Source organism: Oreochromis niloticus, linkage group LG3, assembly GCF_001858045.2.
Source record: "Oreochromis niloticus isolate F11D_XX linkage group LG3, O_niloticus_UMD_NMBU, whole genome shotgun sequence".
Classification (NCBI taxonomy): domain Eukaryota; kingdom Metazoa; phylum Chordata; class Actinopteri; order Cichliformes; family Cichlidae; genus Oreochromis; species Oreochromis niloticus.
The window spans coordinates 19,045,424-19,070,468 of NC_031967.2; the positions used below are offsets into that span (position 1 = coordinate 19,045,424).

General features: G+C 39.2%; 1 long non-coding RNA gene across 2 annotated transcripts in view; it reads left to right on the top strand.

The window, feature by feature from the left end:
- Positions 1–21,099, top strand: part of LOC112846493 (uncharacterized) — a 48,202-nt gene extending 27,103 nt beyond the window's left edge. Inside the window, exon 4 of one of the 2 annotated variants that reach the window (XR_003219497.1) lies at positions 20,581–21,099. This is a non-coding gene — a long non-coding RNA (uncharacterized LOC112846493). Of the gene's footprint in view, positions 1–1,796; positions 2,098–20,580 lie in introns of those variants that run through there. The other variant, XR_003219496.1, reaches the window with a different exon arrangement.
- The last annotated feature ends 3,946 nt before the right edge of the window (positions 21,100–25,045 follow it).

A 25,045-nucleotide genomic window follows, 5' to 3' on the forward strand; every position in this document is an offset into this window, starting at 1 on the left:
GAGGAGATAAACACACATTTTAAATTAATTCAGTTTTCATACATTTGTCTATTTTTTCTTTATTTTTTTTTTTTAAAAACCACATCCTACTTACTTAGTGAGGTCCCTCTTGTTAAAAGCCCAATGCATGTACAGTAGTACTGTGCAAAAGTCTTGAACCAACTGTTTTGCCAGCACACCCTAATGTGTCCACATAATTTGTTTTGAGATTAATAAAGCATTTCTGATAATGATTTTTCTTGAGTATTTTTAATCCCCCTGTAGATATCGACAGTTAACCAGATCACACACTTCTCAAGCCATTTGCTGAGCTCATTAACAGCTGTAGGCTTATAGAGATATGTGGTCCTCATAGGACAGCCAGTCCAAAGATATGACTTTATAGAATAGGATGCATTACTGGAGATTAAACAGAATATAAAGTATTTAAAATGAAATCAGCCTTAAACATCTTCAGCAGTAACGGCAATCCATATAACACCAATGGGGAACATTCTTCTGCAGAATAATTACTTTTACTTTTGATGATTTCATCGTCTGTGCTTGCCTTTCTGTAAAAGTCACTGCACACCACTGGTTTGGTCAAATCTAACAAACTTGAAAGTCAGTACTTGGTATGACCAATTTTATTCTTCAGCACAGCCTGAAGTCTCTTTGGCAGCTTTCTTGTCATTTCTTTAAGTAGTCTTCAGGAACAGTTCTCCAGGCTTCTTGAAGAACATTCAAAGCTCTTCTCTGGATGTTTCGGCCTTTTGTTTTGTTCTCTGTCGAGATGATCCCACACTGCTTCAATAATGTTGAGGTCCGAGCTCTGAGGAGGCCAATCCATGACTGATAGAGTTCCATTGTGCATAGTGCATTGATGGCAGTATCACATGGTGGATAACAATCTGATGGTAGTTTTCTGTGTTTATAATTTAATAAATTTTGAACAACAATGAACATCTTACTCTTATTGCCAGCGATCTCCGGTCAAATTCTTGTATAATTTAGCATCCCTCAGCATTTACTTCCTGTTTACCATCCTTAAGAATGGCTTCTTGACAGCCACCCATCCACTGAAGGTCCAGATGTGTCCCAGATATCTCTCAGGTCCTGACTCAGGTCTTTGCTGGATTTTTTTCTATTTCTCAATGACATGACATTTGGATACTGTAAACAGTTTTTTGGTGGCCCATTTCTTGTCTAGTTTCCTCAATTTTTTTTAGGGACAACATGTTGAGATATTCCAGGTTTTCTGCTCCCTTGGTTTTCTGTTAACTTAAAATTTTGTAATCTTTTTCATAGACAACAAAAAAATTGAAGAAATATGTGTTTTTGTGAGAGGCTGCAGTAACAAAGTGCCTAAAGACACAATTTAAAATTGGTTCTCTGCTAAGTTGTTTGTTATGTGTAGACACAACAGTGGTTCATCCATGAAGTTAGGTGCCTCTATGCTTGAATGATTCATAGGTTTGTGTTAAGTGTCTTAAAAAACAGACAAACACAAAAAAACACATTCTTCTGAAAATAGTCAGATAAAGTCAGTCAATGTAAAAAGAAACACACTGAAATCCCTTCAGGAATCCTGGAGAACTATTGCTCAAGACTAATTTGAAAAATTATCAAAAAAAAATCAAAAGTCTGGCTGCTTGGAATCAAGATATAAAGAAATGAGGAGTGGCTGCACAGTACTGTATGACTTCAACAGCTTCAAAACCCCAAAGCGTGAGAGGCTGCTGTGTTGAGAGGATCAGCAAATGGTCAGTGTTTTCTATCTCTTTAAACTTATGCTGCTTTTGTTTCATGTGCTGCAGCTCATCTGCGTTGGAGAAACTCTTGATCATTTATCAGTGCCTGGACAGAAGAATGAACAGTGTCATTGAATGATTGTGGTGCCTTGCCTGGGGCGAGCATTCATCTGCAACAAGGCTCGACTAATGAAGAGAGAGCTTAAATCTAAACAACCCCTGTTCAGCACGTCTTCACCCACATTCCTTTCAAACACAAATGCAAATGCGCACAGAGCAGTCATCCAGCGTTCCACTAATCTCTAATTTGTTACTTGAATAGCTGTGTGGTGTAGCCGAGTACTTGCTGTAGAGACGTGGGGTTTACAGTCCACTATTTCATATTTTGTTTGTTTTAATATCTAGTTTGGTGCGATATTAAAGCATGACTGGTCATGTTTGTTTGATGTCTACTGTACAGGGAAATAAACAATGAGTGAAGAGATATGTGTGTGCTGATAGAGGCCAAGGCAGCCAAAAGTAGAAGCTGGTGTATGTTGGGAATCTGACGCCAACCTGAGCAAGATTCACAGAATTCCCACTGGACTGAGATTTCATTTCGTCCTTGGGAACATGAGAAGAAGGAAGATCCAAGGCATTAGATGGGATAGGAACAATTTGTATTGTACTGCTGATACATTATCTCCTGAAAATATCACTTCACATAATATACAGGGTAACTATGTGTATAACGTGGATGATATATTGATGCAGCAATATAGTACGTCAGATTAACAGCAACAAGAAGGTCCGGTCTTGGGTTCTTTCCATAATTTGTTTTAAGGTGGCAGCCAAGTTGTTTGTACGATTAATTCTTGTGTCATTTTTTGTGCTGCCTGATCTGTAATGTTTGTCTGCCATCGTTATGGCCAGGACACTTTGGAAAAAATCTAAAGGCAGCCTTCATAGCTAAACAGTACTGTAGTAAATATATATTTAAAAAGAAATCCCACGCTGAATTATCAATATCATCATTTTCAGTCAGATACATTATGTTTTACATTTGAGTCCTTTACAAGTCAGCAAGTCAATGTGAAGGTAAAAAAAGTTGGTGACAGATACTGAAATCATCAGATTAAAAAAAAAAAAGATCTTTTTCCCTGTCTCACATACCACATACCCCCATCGCCCGGCTGAGGCTGGGGAGCTATCCAGCCAAACCTCACACCCCCCACCTGTGGGCGGGAGAGGGAATCAGCCCTTAGTTCAGTGGGCCACCCGTGTATTCAACGGCAGAGGTGACGAGGTGGGTCTGGGGGCCATCTGCGCGTCCAGCGGCCGCCTCCTCAACTTCCATCTTCAGCTGGGCAGGACCCTCTGACGCTCCAACCTCCATCTCTGGCTGGGCAGGTGAGTAAGCCGGTGGTGGACATAGCGGTTGCACCGCGGCCCTCCTCCGGGGAGCTAGAATGGGTGCAGGCACCTGCCGGGCACCAGCCCTCCCAACCGAGGAGTGGGTACGGAGCTGTGCTGCAGACCACGCCCCGCCACAGGGTCGTAGCAGATGCCTGGTCCTCCCTGAGCCTGGTTTTGCTGGAGGTTTCTTCCTGTTAAAAAAGTGGTTTTTTTCTCCTTCCCACTGTCACCAGGTGCTCTCTCTAAAGAGGCCATTTGTCTGTTGAGCTTTTTGTTCTAATACTGTAGTGTCTTTACTGTTCGAAATAAAGCAGCCAACTATTGACACAACTCTTGATTTAGTACTTTATAAATATAGTATAACCTAATTTAACTGAACTGAAAAGAAGTCAGAAACACAGAGGTTGGAAAAGGATGAACTGTAGTCATGAAACTGTTCAGTCTATACTGTAATATAATGCATTGTGAACCATACCATATTTCCATCATATAATCTTGATTTGCCAAGTTTGACCAATTAAATCCAAGCACCTGATAGGATGCGGGTAAATGCAAAGCAGGAGTTCCATTTAACTTGGGATAATCTGGCGGCTCTTCCCATTGTTTGTGTTGGTATCTAATTTGGAGATTAATAAATGTTGATTGTCTGCGTTTTATGCGTTTGTGTGTTATCGCAATGGTCCCAACTTTAAACTCACTTCCATTTGCCTTTTGTGGAGCCCAGCGCAATAAAGCTTGTAATTTCCCAACTGCCTACTGTCAGAGGTCCCCCTCCCCCATCCAGTCAATGACAATAACAATCCACCAGGGGAGTGATGTTGGGGGACTGATTGCAGGTCTGCTCAATAGGTCTGCCAGCAAATTGCTTTTTAATGTTTGGTACAACAGTCCAAAACAAAGCGGATTGTTGTCCATAAGCCATGTGAGGCCATTTAAGTGAGTGTGATACATGACTCACGGAGGACTCCAGGTGTCAGCGACACTGTGGGAAGAAAGCACAGACAGTTGGGGCAAGGGAAGGTGAGCATGAATTAAGTTTATAGGTTTTGGGATCTTCAGGTTGAATTGGCTTACTGTGGGATAAATGCTCAGGGAGCAGCTGCACTGATAAAAATGTTCTCAGGCACAAGCTTTACTGAGACCTTTACAAAATGTTTAAAGTCAAATGAGACCTTAATCAGTCTCATCAGTGTAGCCGGTGCTACGTGTCTGAGCGTGTGATTTACTTTATCTGAGACGCAGGTCTTTCCCACAGGTGGTAGATGCGACACCATTTAAAAACAATAATGACAGCATTTCCAAGGAAGATTCAGCCACACACTAACAGATTTTGAAAACAGGGCTAGAAATAGCAGTTCCTCTTAACTAGTCATGGTGTGAAGTGGGCGTAGATGCTGGATAGTCGGTTTAATCATTTTAGAAATAATGTATGGCATTACCTATCAGACTTACAAATAGCGAGAACGTTTTTAAAGCTTTCCGATATGCAGTTTGGATAGAAAAATAAATCCAGCTCAGCCTTGGTGTCTCCAGCAGGTACAAGATTTCACATGATCAAAGTCGAATACTTTGCAGTGTCCAAACTGCTCAACAATGATGATTGAGTATTATTGATATTAAGTGATTATAAAACTAATTGTTGCTGTGTTTTGTATGGTTCTAGATAATAACTGTTAGTATTTGTGCCCTTTCACCTCACTCTCTCACAGGGAATCAAAACTACAATAAAATGACAATAAGACAGAGTCTGCTATGAGTTTGTGATTGAATCAGTTCAGCAATTACATTACAGGGGTCACCACAGCAGGTAACACCACATGTTTAATTAGGCATATTTCATTTTTTTTTGCACAGGATACACTTCCTGTTAGGAATCTAAGGGGTCTAAGGGTCAGACCAAACTATCTCCTCCCAGGATTTAACCAGGGATCGTTTGCATGTTGGGCAAATGTGTAAGCCACAACACTTTGAAGCCACTATGACAAAAACCGGTAGCAAATAGGCAAAAACTGCAACTGTGTTGCTTGATGTATTATTGTAGGGTCTACCTTACAATATTAAGCGCCTTGAGGCGGCTGTTGTTGCGATTTGGTGCTGTATGAAAAAAACTGAATTGAATTGTGAGCTACAGACAGTTTACATTAAATAGAAGTTAACTTCTCACATTTAAAGTCCAGCCAGAACCTCACAGATTTGAACAGACATTCCTCTACAAGCAGTGGCAAAGTTGCTGGAGGATGGGAAATTAACTGCGGAAATTCACAGCTGCTCAGCAATCTTTCTTTTGTATAAGAATATGACCAAAATGCAAGCAGTTGGCAACCAGTTGACATGAGTCCCCTATTGCAAAGAGAGACATTGCAGGTGAGATGCGCTGTGGATTTTAACTAGGTGCAAGGAGGTTGCCTTTGTATTTTTACTCTGCAGAGAGCCATTAGCTGAAGAGTATGTACTTTAGTGAAATAAAGAGTTTATTAAAGCTTTACTTCACTTCTGGAAAGGAACTAGAGACCTAAAAAAAAATTCAGATTTAGTGCACTGATTATTCTGTGACTTCTTCGGGTTGCAGGTTTCAGATTGCTTTTGATGTCCTTCAGCAAATTAAGGACAGCATCAGTATGTTCTGTTAATGCCGTCCTCTGGGCTCTGTATCCACAGCGATGTCTCCACTCAGCTGCAGCTATTCAAGCCATGCAAAATGCAAAATGCATTAAGACATGCTTTATTGGTGTTAATTAAAGGTGCAAAGTTTGCCACCCAAAAAAAGTTAGCTCGTTGCTAACTTGGTGCTGTGCATCTTTCTTAAAACTGCAGTGTTTTTAAAAAAAAATATATGAAAAGGTCTTTAATAAATGCAGCCCAGGTTTTTTGATTATATACGCTGTGATTCCTGGGGGATTTTATTTTTTTTTTCCACTGAAAAACGGACCCCTGTTGCACATGTCAACCGCTCGCCTAAAGCCCCGCATCTACTGCATCTGTACAGCGGAGAGGAAACGCGCTGCAGGACGCATCTAAACCGAGGACCTTGCCTGAATAATATTAATTAAACCTCCCTAACTAATTGTGTGTTACTTTTTGCTGTCAACCAATTATGTTTTACACTCTTGGGGAGAAGCTGGATCCCCCCGCTCACTGTGAAATTCCAGCTGTCATTGAATTTCAATAAGCACATATTTAATTAACATACTAGGCCACTGGAGCATATCAATATTTATTCCTCTTAGAGACAAGACAGCGTTTGTTCTGCCCACAGTCGGCTGAAGATGCCTGGTGAGTTGACACAACATGCAAGTGAAAACATTTGATTGAGGACCTGTAATAATGTTTGCCTTGTGGGTGCTGCTGTGAACAGTGTGCTTAATGTATTGGCTGGTTTTAAAGCATCTGACACTGTGACATTATAAATAAGCTGCCCCTTATAAGTGGAAGCGATGCCGTATACTGTAGGCGCCGATTCAATTAGCTTCAGTGCTATGAATTGGGTAAGAGCAGATATTGATGGGAGTTTTACTTTCCCTCTGCCATCCGTTTGTCTTGTGCGTCTGTCCTGTGTTGTTCTTTTATCAAGCACTGGCTTTGACAGCACAACAGAAATCATCCATCATCTAGATTTACCCTCACAACCCTAATATCTAGCAGACAGTCTAATGCTATAACTCCACAGGCGAGGAATGCATTTTAGAGGAAGGGTATGGCTCATATGTGTGTGTGTGTGGGGGTGTATATGCACAAATGCACAAATTTTCAAGTGTGAGGTTTTTTTGGTAGCAAGAATCCCAGATTTGAGGGGAGGTAATAGTGACAGAGTGAGCTAAACTCAACTTTAGCTGCCATGCCACAGGCAACTGGCCGAATATGTTCCCCCCAATTCCGCTGGGTCAGCAGGAAAAAGTGCACAAAGCAGCATCAATTGATTCATCCATGATATCAGGAGAAGGAGACGGCCTATCTCCGTACAGCAAGCCTTCTCCCTCCCTTCCTTTCATTCCTGCCTCCACCTGCTTTTTCAGAGCACTGTCACACATAATGAGGCCCAGGCTGGAGATGGAGTGAACCAAGAAACCAAGACAGTCACTGCAGCACAAACAACAGCCGCCTAAGCCCAGCGGACCATGATGGAAATGGTACATATTTTAGCATAATGCTCTGCCACTTCCCCCCTTGCCGTCCCCTGTGCTTCACTTAGAAATAGAGGCGGGTATTATTCAATGATGTGTCTCCCGATCCAGGGTTTCCACACGGCTTGCGGGGTCACGCTTTCAAATGATGTCACCTGTGTCCCAACTAATGATTTCCCCCCGCAGAGAGAAGCTTTAAGAATTGCTTGGGAATTCTTTTTCAGCACAGGCCACTGCAGGACTCAAAATTCAGTGAGTTCTTATATGGAGTTAGGCATATAGCATATCCTCTGTAATGAGAACAAGTGTTATCTTTCTAGAAATATCCTCCAGAGTAAGTGTTTCTCATACGTGGTAAGCACACATGCTTCTACTCGGAGGAGGAAAAAAAGGAAATCATTTCTTCTACGTTTTGATAACTCGCCTTAATTGGACTTAAAATGTGCATTCCTTTTTTTTGTATCGCTGATCTTGTCTTTTTTCTCCCCTCTTTATAAAACCCACTCTACCTGCAACTATGAAGACTCTCAGAAATATGCGGAAAAGGTCCTTGAATCAATTTTGCTGGATAAGATGGGATGAAAACGATTCCTTCTCCCGGCCCTGTGTCCAGGAACCGTGTTTAGCGTCAGCCAGCTGTTTAATAATTTCCCTCTTTAATTTCACATATAACCAGCTCAGTTGGTAGAAGTTCAGGAAGGCAGGCCGATCAACCAAAGCTACCTAAAAGGTGTGCAAACAGATAAGTACAGGCTTGCCAGTGTCAAGACTGTGTAAGTCCACGTAAATACACCAAAACCTCTCAATTTTACGCACTAAAGATGATAAAATGAGAAGACTTTTTTCACATTAGGTTGCCTCGGGGCTTGACGGTGGAGGATTGAAGCAGGTATTTCTTTCCATTTTTACATTCCCTCCATTCCCTGCTTCAGCCAGTAATCTCCAAATACAAGAGGTTCATTTCAGTGACAAGTGTTAACGTGTCAACCTAAGATGAGAGGCGAGATTGTAAAAGCGAAGTAATTACCAGAATCACGTGATTACAATGTCATTTGGCTGACAAGGGCTAATTAGAGACGTCCCTTCTCGTCATCCTTGCTCCAGTGACAGTCCGTAATGGCAGGGGACCAAAACCCTGTTGTGAACTATGCCTACATGGGAACGCACAGATTAGATGGCCCTCTTACTAATTTGTGTCACTTCAGTCATATTAAGTTTTTAACAGACTTTATATTATGTTCCATTCCCACATCAGCTCGCCTTTCTTTCGACCTCTACTCCTTTTGTCAGATTTGCTTCAGCGAGCAATGAATCTGCAGCTGAGCAACGCCAGTGACAAAGTCACTTTACGTGTCTGCCAAAAAGTGCTTCAGCTTGTGCTCAAAGTTCAGACAAACCACACAATGCAGTGATGGGTTCTGGAGTGCACTCCAAGAGAGAATAGCACAGAATCGTTTATGTAACGTGAAAAAAACAACAATCTTACATTTTCACCTCAGCTACAAAGTAACTAAATATCAAGTCAGAGTTTCGAAAATGTTTGGTCCCCTTTGTGATGTTATTCAGCCTTAATAGAGCTTTTTAACAAATCATACAGACTGCCTCTTATTTTTCATATAGGCTATCCCTACTGAGCAAACTGAACTCATATATAGGTGTATTTTAACCTCTTTTTCTAAACCTAAACAGGTGAAGGACAGTCTACCGTTTTGATTTGTGAATAGTATGTCTTTATTAGAAGCAGTTTAGTAACAACTGTAAAAAAAACAAAACCCTCCCCCCCTCTAAATTAAAAAAAAATAATAAGCTAAAATCGTATTTAATCCATCAAAATCAAAATGAAGCCACAGACTGTGAATATCTTCTGTGAAAAATATTTAGAAACACTAAAACTGTGATGGTTTTTTATGCTTTATTTTGCAATTACAGTCTATTTTTCCCCTGTTGTCACTTTTACTTCCTGTCTCTATTAAGCTTAGCCCCGTTGTAATTATCAGCCCCGCCTTTATCGGTTTCACCTGGGGTGAATTAGTTTTCAATTAGCCCGTCATCCTGCTGTGGGTTTATACAGTACACACAAACTGTGCAGCTCTTCCAGCTCCTCAGATGGTTCTTACCAAGTCTGATGGGATCCACATTTTGATCTTCTAACCCGCAACAATGTGCAGACTGATTTGTCTTGTAAGGTTGCGATGTTACCACTCAATGATATTTTCAAAATGCCTTTAATAGATTCCTGTTTAAAAACCTTAACCTCTTACTCAGAAACCCGGGTCGCTCGTGCTTTTTTACTATTATGGTTTCATTTGGTGAGTATAACCCTTTCAAAAACTGGGTTGGCAGTTGTTTAGAAGTTATTGCGTGGCTGAAAAGATTTGAAGGCTGTCATTCGTTCTTTCTTTTTTCTCCAGACATGAACTTGCGCGGAGTCAAGTGACAAGAATTTGAGTTTAGAAATTAAACAGTCATTTATTTTTTTCTTCAGACATGTATTTTTACTATGTTTGTGAGGAATTAACTAAGAGCCATACAGACATTGTAAATGGACTGGTACTTGTATAGTGCTTTTCTGCTTTACTTGAGTACTCAAACTACTTTCAATTCAAGTCGGTTTCTATCACAAAAATTGCACCAAATGATAAAAACAATGGTGCTACATGACAGTTTTGACAGTTTGAGGATCACAGTTTTCTCTTCTCACCGCAGTGTTTTGGACTTTTAATCCATTGGAACCAAATCAACAGTCACTTCAAGGCTGCTTTTTATATTAAAGTCAATACAACCCACTATTAGCAAGTACTTGGTAACAGTGGGAAGGAAAAACTCCCTTTCAACAGGAAGAAACCTCCGGAAGAAGCGGGCTCAGGGCAGCCATCTGATCTGACCGGCTGGGAGTGATGGGAGGGAGGTGGGACAAAACGAATTTCTTGACTTCCAATGGCAAATAGGGTGGTAAACATATGCAACAAGTCCATCAGTAGGCCACGTCACACCTTGCTGTACCCATTTTTATATGGAGTCTATGGTAAAGACTTGACAATGTGAGATACATGTCCATTAGCAGGAGTATGAAAAAGAAAACCCACACAGGGGTTATGTTTTCATGTACTTGAATATAATTGACTGTGTTGATTATTTCCTTTTATAAACATATTTAATTACAAAATTCTTTTACTCGATCAAAGCATATTGTTATCTTGTTCTAAGGATGAAAGTGTGCCACCCACACGTGAATGCCCAAAACACAACAGGTAGCTGAAACTTTTTAGTTTGCTGCTTTCAAAATACAAAACACATCACCCGTAACTAAAGGACATGCAATGCACAGGAAAAGGATTTTGCTGGTAACAGTCCCATTGATTCTAGCACAGATGCAACAAGGACAGGAAGGCTTATGGGGCCTGCTATTGAGCATCCTTCAGCCGATTCCATTAAGAAAACGAATGGTTGTCGGGAATGTTTATCAGCAGGGGGAAATGTATTTCTCTGGCAAAGCAGTGCCAGTCTATAAACTGGCACTGCTTTACTAGGTTTAAGAGGAAGAGACTGGACTAAAGAGGGTTGCAGAGTATGAAGGGCAATGGACTAAGATTCATTATAGCTACAAATTGTGATGTGCTGCCTGCTCCTAGATACTGCAGTCAAGGTGAAGACTCTACCTGCTGACTTAAGCATAGCTTGAAACAAACAGCTTCCACTGCTTCAAATAACTCTGCATCTATGCTATGCATTAGCATGTGGTGTATGCGCAATATTGTATTAAAGAGGTGACAAATGATAAATGAAATTCAGTTACTCGTGAAAACTGCTTTGTAAAATCTAAGTCTGGAGAGCCAATACAAATGTGCTGTGGAAAATGGTAAATCTGGTCATAGCAAATATAAATATAATACATGAACCATCAATACTAATGCCTTAAATATAAGGTTTTTATATTGATGCTTCCTGTTAATCACATGAGTAGCCCTTTCATGACCTGCTACATACCTCAAGCTATGCACATGTGGACATTCTTGCCTCTACTGGCAAAGGCGATGTGGGCTCACCAGATCAATATCTGCATAGCCCGTAGGTAATGCAGAGTATAACAACACCCCTTCAGTATTTGAATCGACTGATATGAATCTCATATCGTCCAAACAACCAGTAAATATATAACCAGGGGTGCACATAAGTGGTCCGCAGGTGTGCATGCGCTGTCAAAATAAAAGACGCGCACCAGATAAGAAGTTGCAACGCGTGTTTGCATACATATAAAAGGCACTGTATTTGTCCGCTAGAGTGGGATTTTCACGGCATATTCTGCACCACATCTCTGTGCGTTCATCATTTGTTTGAAGCCAGCTCACCTCCTGCAACCACTTTTCCGAGAATACGCGCTTCTTTTGCGGTTCGGACTCCTTCTGACATTTCTTTGGAGGTGGAGGAACACCAAAGTAATTGCTTAAGGGAGCTTGCTTCTTCGACATCTTTTGGAGTTCTAAACAAATGTCTGTCCTCCTCCAGAAAATCTTATGTACGCAAACGCGCGTTACAACTTCTTATCTGGTGCACGTCTTTTATTTTGACAGGGCATTCGCACTTGCAGACCACTTATGTGCACCCCTGGTTATAACAGTTCCTCATATAAATTGCACCGGTTTGGAGAATTGTGTGCACATGTTCTCAGAATTTGCAAGCTTCAATATTCACATGTTTAGTTTAAGTTTATAGACCAAGCTGACAATTACCCACGTGTCCTCAGTGTGTCATTGCTACTCAATCACTGCACAGTGATAAATATGCCTGTCAAATAGCCGGTGAGAGTCACAAACATTTTAGAAGTTGACATGAAAATCTGAAAAGTAAATGCAATCGAGTTTAAGGCTGTGATGTTCGTGCACGGCATAAAGTGATGGAAAAAATGGGGAAGTGAGGAGGGTACAGATGGTGTGCTTTGAGCAACGACTGGTTCACCTTGACCAGTTTTGTGCGAAATAATATGCTATGTTCATTACTTAACATAGAGCAGGGAAGTATATATTCATGTTCATGTTATGTGATGATATTAAAGTAAAATAAAAGCAGATTTGAGAATAAAATTCATTTATTTAAAACCAGCGTTTAATGCAATACCGTTTTGTAGCTCACATATCTACCACTGAAGTGATGTTTGCCAAAAACTCGTAGGGTTAAAACATAATATCCACCATCAGGTCAAATGTAATCAGGGAAAATAGTAATTCACTAAGAAGCTTATTGTCAAAAAAGAATGAAATATATTACAAGAAGCTTTCGGTTGATTAAATCCAGGAATTTGTTGTTTTGCAGTCATCATTGTGGACATGTTCGCTGACGGCAACATCTGTTACCAGTTTTCACCACATATCACGGAACAGTAACGAGCCTGAAGTCACACAAAGGAGTCAGTGAACTATTGTACTCCAACCTGCGGAACAATTAATTACTGCCAGTGTGGTATGATGTGTAAATGAAATAAATTTCCCATCAAATTATCTTGGGAGATATCAAGCAACTGAACTGCAGAGAGGAGTGCTGAGCATCAGCAGGCAAGGGGAAAGAGTTGATGCTTTGAATAATTGCAGCGATGTTGTCGGCGGTAACAAAGAAATATACATAAAAATGGGAGGAGTAACACCTTTTTCGTTAATCTGCTTTCCTATCCTCCTTAACAACATTAACAGCATCACAGCAGCTGTGAGCAGCATTTCAATATGATGAAATGAATATGTGTGGGCTCAAATAGCATTGCCAGCCAAGTCTGCACTTTGGAGCTTTATAGCTTTCTAGACATTGCTTTCATTTGAAGGCCCACTTTACTTTGGTTCACACTTGACTACTTTCACATTTATTGCTGTTTTCAGCCACAATGGGTAGAAATCACTTAAAAGAGCACTATTTGTTCAGTACCAAAAACTAGAGGGGAAAAAAATCTGAATATTTTGTAAAGGTAATGTAGCGTCTAGCTGCTAAAACGTAACATACAAAAGTATTTCCCTCCAGTTTAGGTAGAAACCAAAAGGGGAGTGAGTAATGCTAAAGTAACTTAAGGCCCAAACACTTGGACCTATGAGTAGTTAGGCCTTAGTCACACAGGCTTAGAGACTGGTGGTTTCATAAGAAAAAAACTGCATTCCCCAACAGGTTGGTAAGTGATTGCAACAAAAACCAAAAACCTCCTTGCAATTGCTGTGGTTGCTTTGATTCTAACAAATTCCTTTAGTAAAACTGACACTTTTCAAAAGACACACCTTTTGCTTTGAAGATAAAGAGTCTCCGTCGCACTTTCCACAGTTTCACTACTTACTTAGCAAGTATTAAAGGTTGATTCTGTTCATCTGGACGTAGAGTTTTCAATGGAAGAAACATTTCGTCACTCATCCAAGTAACTTCTTTGGTCGGACTTCTTCAATCCAGTGACTGAAGAAGTCACCTGGATGAGTGACGAAATGTTTCTTCCATTGAAAACTCTACGTCCAGATGAACAGAATCAACCTTTGGGATTTACCTACCTGGATGATTGAGCGTGCATCAAGACTACTTAGCAAGTAGTTGCTGAACAAGTTGACGTCTTCCAAGCAAACTAAAGTTAACAGTAACAAGCTGTTAGCAACCAAATCAAACACAAGGAGGTTTTCAGTGATTGCGACCAATTTACTCTTGTGACAGCAAGCAACATCCAGCAAGGACTCCCCGACCAGTCGGGGAATATACTTTTTTCCCCAGACACTGAGGCCATGTCCACACTAATACGTCTTCGTTTGAAAACACATCTTTTTCTCTCCGTTTTGGCCTTCCGTCCACACTGAGACGGCGTTTTTGGTCAAGGAAAACTGAGCTTTTTGAAAACGCTGTCCAAAGTGGATAAATTTAAACAACATTTTCGCGTCGCAGTGTGGACTTCGAAAACGATGACGCATTTTAGTCATACGACGCAGTCATGTGACCAGTTCAACTAAGGTGGAGGACGGCATCGTACAGCAGATGGTTTTTTTTGCTCTCAATTTTGACAGCCCTATTAAAGATTAATATCGGTTTGCACATGCTCCAAATAAAAGTCTGCACTTTTCCTCCACATTTTGCCGTGACGTTTCAAACAGCTGAAAAGTAAACAAACTGCAGACGAAATGACGCAGGTCGAATCATCTTAGGTTTCACGCATGCACAGTACAGGAACATAGCATTTTCAGTGTTGATGAAACTGATTCAAAACAATAGTGTGGACGTGAAGTGTTTTTAGACGAAAACGCTGTTTTCAAATTTATCCGGATTAGTGTAGACGTAGCCTGATAGTTGCCAGGCAGTAGCTAAGTGGTCACTAAGCCTGGGTGATTGTGGCTTTAGGTGGTAATGCTGCCACTGAGCAACAAAGTTTGATGTCACACACAAGTTTATACCATTAATAAGTAGCTCAGGAGCTTTTTAGATTAGCATGAAGATGGAAAACACACACACTCACATAAACTTGCCACTAAAAAAAAGATACAATGTGACAATTTGAGCATTAACATACTATAATTGTGTTTGCAGCTTTGAGCACCATTCATCTACCAAAGCGCTGATAGTGTTTATTAAATGGTACAAAACATTACCAAATTAACTTATTTGGTAAAATAAAATTACTTATTTTTCTATTTTCTTTCCACTGATCTTTCCAGCAATGCCATAAACACTCATTTAACACTCCTTCCTAATTATTCTGCCTTCATATAACAAGTGGGAAAAGTATGCCGATACGTTTCAGCTGTGCCTTTAATTCATTTCAGCTCGTTCCTGGTATTTTATAGTAGCCTTACAGGGCACGCGTATCTGTTATCACGTTAGTGATCAGCTTCAGTGGGTCAGCCCGGCAGATGCTGGTAGATGACAGGAAAGGTGAAACTCCACGCACTTACAATTTGGACAACTGTTTAATAGAAAAAGCAGAGCATGACCACGTCAAGATAGTATTTGTTCTAAAAGAATGTCATTTCACTATTTATGTTGAATTTAAATGTTTCTATCTCCACAGTTTCCCACTTGGTAGCCAAAGAAATATAGGATAGTCAGTCGAGATAGGAATTTACATGATTGTTATCTTTCAAAATGGGCTAAAAATGAGGTATCCTACAAGAACAATAGCTTGTTGTTTCTCTTCCGTCAAATGCAACCAGGCAAAAAGAAAAGTGGGTGTTTTCTCCTGCAGACAGGGCCCCTTAGCAGCTCATGTCCCAGAGGGCCAGTCTAAGTAGTGTTTTGAGACAAGATGCTCTAGGATTTATCCCCAGGGAGAAGGTAGCTGGCAGCCCAGTGGGCCAACCATATAGCTCTCTCACTGCAGCTGTGGAAAAAAAATGGCTTAGCTTTGCAGGAGATATAAATTGATTTTACTTACAGTATATGTAGAGTATATTTACAGCAAGCTGCTAAAACAGAAAAGATAGCTTCTCATGTATAACTTGGTCATGGCACAACTGATTGGAGCTTACGTGTGTGTATGGATCTATGAAAGTAACTGATTGTTTTTTTTGTGGGATATTCACAAATTCACTATACAGCTTGTTTATTAGCACGTGTGTGTATTCAGTCAACACGCTGAAGACTAATTTGGTTATTATTATTGGTCGTGTTATAGTAAGTTTAACTTTTCATCGGGAAAATGTACTCACTCATAGACTGAAAACGGAAATAAGAAGCCAAATGTGTGGGTTTTTTTGCTTTTTTGTTAATACTTCCTTCATAACTTCCTGTTTTATTTTACGTTTTTAACATACTGTATTTTAATGTATCCTTTTTTTGTGCCTTTGTTGGTTTTTTTCCTGACAGTTTTTTGTTCAGTCATCCAAATAGCAATCTTAGTAGCCCACTTACCGATCAGCCAGATCAATGACAGCATTTCAGTGGTTTTTATTATGGCTGTTTATGGTTCACCCACAGCAGTTCACCTCCCATTTTCCACATTTTCTTTGTACTTCCTGCATTCAGGCTTTCGAGCCATTCCTAATTGTCTTTATCTCGTTTTTCAGTTGGAGATTCGTTGTGTATCACCACTGTTTCCTCAGCCTTATTTTCTCGCCTTGTACAGTTCTTGGTAAAAGTTTGTGTTTTCCATGTTTCTTTTGTTTTTGTCATATGTGATTTATTTGTCGCACTGACTGAGCATGAGTCATGGCTATGTTGAAAATGATTTAGATTCAGGTCATGTACTCTATCCAAATCTTTAAAATGCATTATTGCATTGTATTAATTCAGAAGACTGTTTAATTCCAGAAAGCATTTGGGAGATTTGTTGAACAGTTTGGCTTCTTCACTTGCCAAAAATTTAAGGTCACTTTTCATTAGACATCTAAAAGACAAAAGCTAAAACTGATTTGGTGATTTTTAAATGTGGTCCCCATTGTTAATTTTTAAATCTAAAAAATTTTAGTCTGCAACTCAGATGTGTCATTCTTTTCAAGCCAAAGTTTTAGCTTTTGGGCCTCAGGCTAAACACTAATTGAAAATAGTTTATTACCACATTAAAGAACAGGAATTACTTTCATGTTAAGCTTTTGTAATCTTTGACCTTATCAGCAGCGACAGAAAAGTAAAAACTCTGTGACGAGCTGCTTTTCATCTTTGAAACCACCTTTTTCTGTTGAGATCAAGGACACTAATGTGGCTAAGTAAGCTAAGCAACAACTTCCCTGCAGTGTACTGTGATACAGGAGCATAAAACTCTTGATTAAATGTTAAAGTTCATTCTAACTCATGTCCACATGCAAATACTCTTGACACCACTGTGTAGAATTTTTGAGTTGCCCCTCATTTATTTATATGTTGCCTCCAAGGATTCAGACTTTCTTGTAATCTTTGTTGTCAAGTGGCTCTAGTGGTCTCGACCAATGGCTCTACAGGTTTTCTGAAGGTCTTTAAAGTCTTTCTTTAGACAGTTGCTATAACTGACCAACAAACATCTTTGTTTTAATTAAATAACTAATTAATTTCTGTTATGCCATTTAACATTTCACATGTTGATGAATCATTCAAGCAGAAAAAGCCACCCAATTCATGGCATGAACTAGGTTGGTGTCAACAACTTAGCAATGAAACCTTTTTAAATATTTTTTTTGACAAGGCATGACATAAAAGCAATTTTCATTTTCTTTTATTTAATCTATGAAAATGTCAAAAATAACACAGTTTGAGGTACATAAAATAGCATTTTTCCAGCAACAAGGTGATCCTAAAACAGCTACTTGCCAAAAACTCGTCTGTGCAACAATTGAAGAAAACTAATTGAGTGGAGGACTAAAGAAGAAGGTGCAGGACTAAAAAACTATCTGTAGCAGATGAACAGTATCTTAAAGTTATGACCTTAAGAAATAGGGGGGTGGGGGTCAATGAACTTATGGTTTGGGGCTGCGTTTCAGACAGTGGAGTTGGCGATTTTGTGAAAATTGAAACATAGGATACCATCTGGAAGAGTTTGATTGTTAACAGGTTCATTTTTTTTTTACAAATGATCCCAAACACACTGCCAATGCAGTAAAAACACACCTGGATATAAAAGCACAGAATGGGAAACTATCAGTCATGGACAGGCCTCCCCAGAGCCGCAACCTCAACATTGTTTTAACAGTGTGGGATCATCTCAACACAGAACAGAAGGAAAGGCCGAAACATCCAAAGAAGAGCTTTGGATGTCCTTCAGGAAGTTTCGAGAAGTATTCCTGAAGACTACTTAAACAAATGACAAGAAAGCTGCCTGAGAGAGTTCAGGCTGTGTTGATGAATAAAGGTGGTCATAACAAACTTTGACTTTTAAGCTCATTAGAATTGTCTTGACCTTAAACACTCAAGCTAAATATAAAGAAATAAAGAGCGACTCGAGACTTTTGCACAGCTCTGCATATTTCTTTCTTTATTTGAACTTTTCTCATCCACTTCATTTTGTTCCTCCAGCATACGTGTTTATTTACATTCAATGACAGTTACATGATTGTCAGTCCCTGTGAGTTTTCCTGGTTGGCATACAGATTTCCTGATTGTCCAAGGGAAGTGATGAGCTGCTTATTCTCTGAGCTCGACAGCACAACGCCCGGAGCTATTCAGTATGCAAACAAACAATTGACATGGCCGCTCGACAAGGTGCCACTGGGGATTCCCCTTCAGCTAGCGCAGCAGGAGCAGGTATAATGTCATGCCTTGCCTGGGCCTTTAAAAATACACTCAGATAGACACGTCCTGCTTCTAAAAAATGACTTCCCTGCAGGCCTGTCAGAGGGCAACAACACTGAATTAAAAAAAAATAAAGCCAAAAGCACATGAAAAAGAAATCAGGAGACCTGTTGTTTGTTTGTTTTGCATAGATATAGAGCGAAGGAGTACATAATACCAAATGATGCTTGCTTGACATACTGTTGTCTGTCTGTCATTGATAAAAGTTGGGAGCACAGATATTTAAATGTGACGCTGGGATGTTTTTCTCCTATCAGGATAACTGTCTGATCGGGATTTGCTGGTTGGAATCACATGAAAACAAATCTACAGGCTTGGGTTGCTCACAAATTACAGCGGCACATTTCTGCTTTGCCTTTTCTGAGACGCTGCAGATCATACCCTAATCCCTCTGTGCTGTCTATGCAAATCACATGTCGCCGGGTTGATATCCATTATCCTGCTAGGCTCTGGCTGGACATGAAGCTCTCTTGTTGTTTACATCAACTCTGACTCAGAGGACTATCGGGTTTATGCAGCAACGTTGTGTGGGAGTGAAGGAGATACAGTAACAAAGCCATCTGAGTAAACTGGCCTGAATCAAATATACTGTATCTTTGTCCTTCATTGCTCATTGATACTGACATTTCTATTACCCCATGCTCTTTGTGTTGAACTCCAGCCACAATCAAAGCCAGAGAAATTACTCGAGCAATCATCTGCTAAAGGCATAAATACCGACACTCATTTACCTTGTTCTGCACACGAAGGATCTTTATATTTGGAAATTCTCACCATGTTTTCAATTTAGATAACCCAGTCTAATGGCTCAAATGTGTATGTATATGTAAGCTGTGAAGATTTAAAGGACGAAATGAAGGAAGTGATCGAGAAATCATATTTGACAGGTTTTGTTCTTTGGGCAGAGGGAAATGGAAAGGACCCATGAAGGGAAATGAAATGGATAAAACAGACATGTTCATTTTCTCTGAAGAACTGAGGTGCCGAACTTTCTTCTTTCAAGTCAAACACAATTTACTTCAACTTTGATTTAATTCACTCCAGTCGCAGAAATTCAGGGTGTAAACCAACCGTCTGCCAGTGTTATTGTATTACTCCAGCGTGTTCTTACTGAATATGAAATGTTGTGAAAGGGAATACTGAGGCAGTAATATGTATATATCTACATTTTCCTCTTGTTTTGCATCCAAATGTCCTTTAGCGTCTGCTGCCAGCGGTAGATTTCCTCCCTTTTTCTACGAGAGGTCTTTCGCTCAGAGAGACAAACAGGAATGCCGGTGCCGCAGCAGATGTTTGATCTACAGTTACTGTAAATATGACTCGCACTTTCTGGATGCAGTAATAAATATTAGCAGCGTTATTTGCTTGCTGTAATATGACCTCTTGCAAATAGATAAACACAAATAGTTTGCCTCGTCCTCATCGCCGAGCGTCAGCTCTGTAATACCACTGTCACATACAGTCACTTTGAAAATAAATACGGGCTGATATTGGTTCGTCGTAAAGATGTGGCGTTTGCAGAATTACCGAGAGGGATCGGAGGACGTAAATGGGATTTAAAGGCTGCAGTTTGCACATTAATTTTTCAATTAAATTTTAATTACAGTTTCAAGGAAAAGTCTTTGGAATTACGAGGCTTTCGGAATTGATTGCTCATAAGATGTGATCTGATTGTCATCTAAGTCGCAAATCTAGACAAACTCAATTTGACTAAACTAATAATGCACAAACACTCATACTTTTCTTGTCTTTACTGAAGACAGCAGCAACCTCTATCAGAAGTTTCCCAAAGCTTCTTGGAGTCTTGCATGGGAAGGTGTTGTTTTGGACTACTCCTCCCACAAAACCCATAAGTTTGTTCAGCAGTATGTGTGGGGTATATCGATGGAACAATCCTATAACACAACTTGAGTTAAGTTTGCTTATTTACTTGTATGCTCGGGCTTATTGTCCTCTAAGCTTCAGGTCATGGACTGCTGCCCTGACACTCCTGTTCTTTATACAATTGTGAATTGATTGCAAGGTGTCCATGCTCCCTCAGCCGACACAGCTGAGTTGAGATTTTGGTGCAATGCAGTACTCTTTTTCCTCCAAACACAGCCCTTAACTTGTTTTTTTTTTTCTTTTCTCCACAGGATATTATCCAGGAAGTGTTGACGAACATACAGGTGTTTTTCTGCAAGTGTGCTGCAGTGTTTCAATGCTTCCTTCTTGGTGTCTGTCCAGTAACACCAGTTTTTTATTAGTGCTTTTTTATAGTAAACATCAAATAAAGTTACAGATATTTCTCTGGGTGTTTTGTTGAAACACTTGGGTTCTTTTTAACCTCTTTGAGGACCTTGTGCTCATCTCTATAATGTCTGCGGTGAAAATTATTCCGATCGAGGTATGCTTCACGCCGAGCAGAGTCCATCAGTACAGATTTTGTACCTCAGTTTATAAAAACAGAGGGTTGAGGCGCTCCCCTATAGCCTGCACTTCCAATCCAATCTCATTAATTTGTGGACCAGACTACAAGTAGATTTTGTTGTTGTTAGCACAAAGATTCACATAGTGAGTTTTTTTCCCCCTACACTGGCTCTGAATCATCGATGTGTTGGTAGCTTGGCCAGATTGTTTGGATGAAGATCAGACCGCATTTTGTGAATAATCAGTTCAGGAAACCTTGTAAATCCAAAAGGTTTGCAAACATTTTTTTCATGCACCTGTGCGCTTGAAGAATTTCTGCCTTTATTTAGTTTTTTATATCAATAAAACATATTTTTCATATCCAGTCTCAGAACATATTTTAATATGCATCACTTTAAAAACTAAGTAGATTTTTTTGAAAGTAGCTCTTAAAATAGTCAGTTGAAACAACAGCGTCTTGTTATTCCCCAGCCTGAGATGTGGCAGCTCCCTGCAGTGTTTTACAAGTGCTAATGCTTGTGGGTACACTGTGGCCTCACTGTTTCCCTGTACAAGGCCAAGGTATGTGATCGCGCTTTGTAGACATACTGCAGCAATCCAGTCGAAATGTTTACCTGAATAAAGTTATATTTCTTCAATTAATAACAAACAGCAGTTTGTCCAAACAGCAACTAGAACTTTTCTTCCTTATTGTGCAAAAACTTTGATAGCGCAGCAGAGGTTAGCAGATGGCAGAACATTCCTTGCTACCTGTATGATTGCATAATCCTCTTTTACAGTGCAGTGTCAAGACTCTACCCAAGCATAAACAAAACTGTTGTTGTGTGAGAAAGGGTTTCTCAGAGCCACATGGCAACTGTTGATACTGGGCAGACACTGAGCTGCTTCACTGAGCACATTCCGATTCTCACATAGCTGCAAGAAAAAACAACCCCGAAATCAGTCAGATCACCAGAGGGAGAAAGAGGGAGCTATAGGGAGGAATGTAACAGGAACACACAGAAAAGTAGGGACAACAACTTCAAAAGTTTTGACTTACATGTGTTGTGGTCACTTTAAATTTGAAAATGTATGAGGTAAGCTAAAGCTCCAGATAGCAGAAATCTCAAAAAAGCCAAGCGGTTTTCTAGTTCCTTCTTTAATCAAAATATGTACGTGTTAAAATGTCAGGTGACCTCTCCTCCCCTAAACAATATCTATCCTTTATCTTAATCCTAGAAACACAGTTGGAGTATTTATAACTGCATGAGAATACTGCTGCCGCTCTCATTCTGGGGTAAATATTAATCCACCTACCTCACCACGAGGACTGCAGACGACAGCTTGAAAACAAAACTGTTTTATTGTTTCCCTAAGTGCCTACTGCCAAGACATAATTTGGCACAAAGCATTTTGTGAACTTCAGGTGCTGCTTCCAGAATATTTCATCATATTTTCAGACAACTAGTAAATAAGTGTGTTTGTTAAAATATTAAACTCTCCTCTTTTAAAAGAGAAATGCTTTTTTTTTTTTTTTGCTTCCTGCTAGTTACAGCTTTGAGTTTATTGTGCGAATACGAAAATGTAGAACTTTCTTATTTTAGGTGAAATTCAGGATTTCATGATAAAATTGATAAAACTGATAAAACGTTATTAATTACTGTTTAAAATTCAATGCTAATATCTTTTCATGACATGCTAATAAGTTGTCATTGTCTTCTTGTAAAGTTGTTACTCTGTTATAAAAACTTTGTATACAGTTAATAAATAATTTGTAATGCTGCAGTAAAGTTTAATTGGATAGCAATTAGAGAGCTTTAAATGTTTATAATACTTAATATTATTAATAATAATAATAGCTTTGCTCAGTTTAGGCACAAAACTACCTGGTTAGGGTTCGGAAAAGACAACCGCTTTGATTAAAGAAAAAAAAAGGAACTGCAATAATAAAGTTATATTTTGCAAAAATGACGCTTGGGCACCTGCTTTATTAAAATGAACCACACCTGAGTACCGATATGTCCAGTAGCAGTCTAAATTTCGCCACTAAAGTTATGTTACAGCACTGAAACCATTATTGACATCATGGGAATGATCAGTAATAAAAAAGTTATGATGCAGATTTGACCAATATTCAAGTAATAAAATATATCAAATGCTACCTCTGTTAAATGTTGTTCAGACCTAATTGTTTCTCATCAACAATAAAACACCAAATAATGGGACAATGGTTGGAAATTAGCAATAGCTATGAACATATGTGCAGTACATCAGTTTCATGTTTTATACTTGGACTATGTTAAACTGCACTGTCCCTTTAAATAAAAAATATTATTATTATCAACTATAAAACACCAAATAATGCAATATGTAATTTATAAACCTTAGATATACTGAAGGCATTATAAATATTATACTACCATTATCATTTAACATGAATAATAAACAATAATAATAAGTCAATAACAATTTGTGAATGATTGATTGATTTGATTATTATTATTTAGCCAGTCATTAAATCTTGCAGCATAGTTTAGCCTCTCATCCTGGGGAAATGTGGTCCAGGTATTTACACATTAATGCACAAATATACAAAGATAGATTGAGAAATAGATACCTGCAGCAGATTTGCTTGAATATGAATACACATTACAAACCCCAAGGGTCTTTTTTATTGTCACATTCTGAACCTGTCAAGTATACATCACTCATGTAACACCTACCTTATTAATCTTTAATGCGTCACATTATACAGGATTCATATGCTGCTTGTAAATCATTTACATAACAGGGGGAAAACGATGTATTTGTCACTTAAAATTTATGATTGTGATCCACTTGAAAACATATGCTTATCTCATGCTCAGAAATAGTGATTTTTATGACTTGATTGCCTTGTGCAACGTCTGAGCTGTTAGGCAATTTGTAGGGAAAAAAGGTTCTTTTTTCCCCCCTTCTGAAGTGAATCTCTGATTTGCTGTAAATGCAATTGATGTTTATTTCTTTAGAAATGAGTTATTGGCATATTCTCAAATCCGAGCTTTCCCAATCCCCCTTCTACAGCTCAGCTCAACAGCTCAGCGATCAATCACTGGCAGCTCTCCTCCTTCCTTTCCTGCTGTATCCCCTATGGTGTGTGAGTCAGCCTAGATTTTCAAGAATTAGAAACTCATATTATCTAGGCTGTGGACACAGAAATGTTTGCTTTGCTTTACTTTTTAAACACCTAGAAAAAAGTGGGCAAAAAAAAAGTAAGTTGAAGCGTTTCTAAGAAGCTGTGTTTGCAGTTTGAAATATGTGTCTTTAAAGTCGTGAGGGTAGATCTACATGCTGATAGATTAATTTACATTTTGACTGTTTATTATCTCATATGCTTGCCTAGGAAAAAAAAAATAGCAGCACATGCCTTCTCATAGCAGTAGAAGGTGATGAAAAATGGTGCAAGGGTTGAAATTATTTTCTTTGATTCTCCAGACCATTGGGGGATTTCTCTCAGCAGGCTGATGAAAAGTTAGACTAAAATCTAATAGAAAAGTCTCCAGTCTGATACCCGTATGGTCTGAAGCTGCTGGAAATCATTTGTAAGACTATGTCTCTCTCACCCACTTCCAACTTTTACGACTTCAAAACGCTCAGCATTTTTCTTCAAGTGTGTCAAATTTGAATGAGGACATTATTCGGCTTTCTGAGCCCGTTCGTACTTTTCCAAAAGCAACGGAATCAGCTTTAATGCCTTATTAGGCTTCGCGAGAATTTCCCAAAGGATAACAATCATATCAGCCAGCTGAAATAGGAGGACAGTGCAGATGAGATTTATATCTGCCCACATGGGTTCATTCACCAGCAATGGAGTCGATAATGAAACGTTGCCTTGTCGTTAAGGAAGCCAGAATAAAGTTACGGGTTTTTTTTTTTAGAAACGCTTGTTAAGATACATCGATATACTCATGAAAACGTCCATGTAATCTACTACTATGTACTTGCAAATATTTGTTGAACTATTATACCAGTTTAAAAAAAACCAAAACATATAAACAAAGTAACAAACAAATCCAACATTGTTTCATGAGCTAATGCTTACTGAAAATTGAAGAAAATCCCATTCCTTATATTCTTCAATTCAATTTTATTTATATAGCGCCAAATCACAACAACAGTCGCCTCAAGGTGCTTTATATTGTAAGGTAGACCCTACAATAATGCATACAGAGA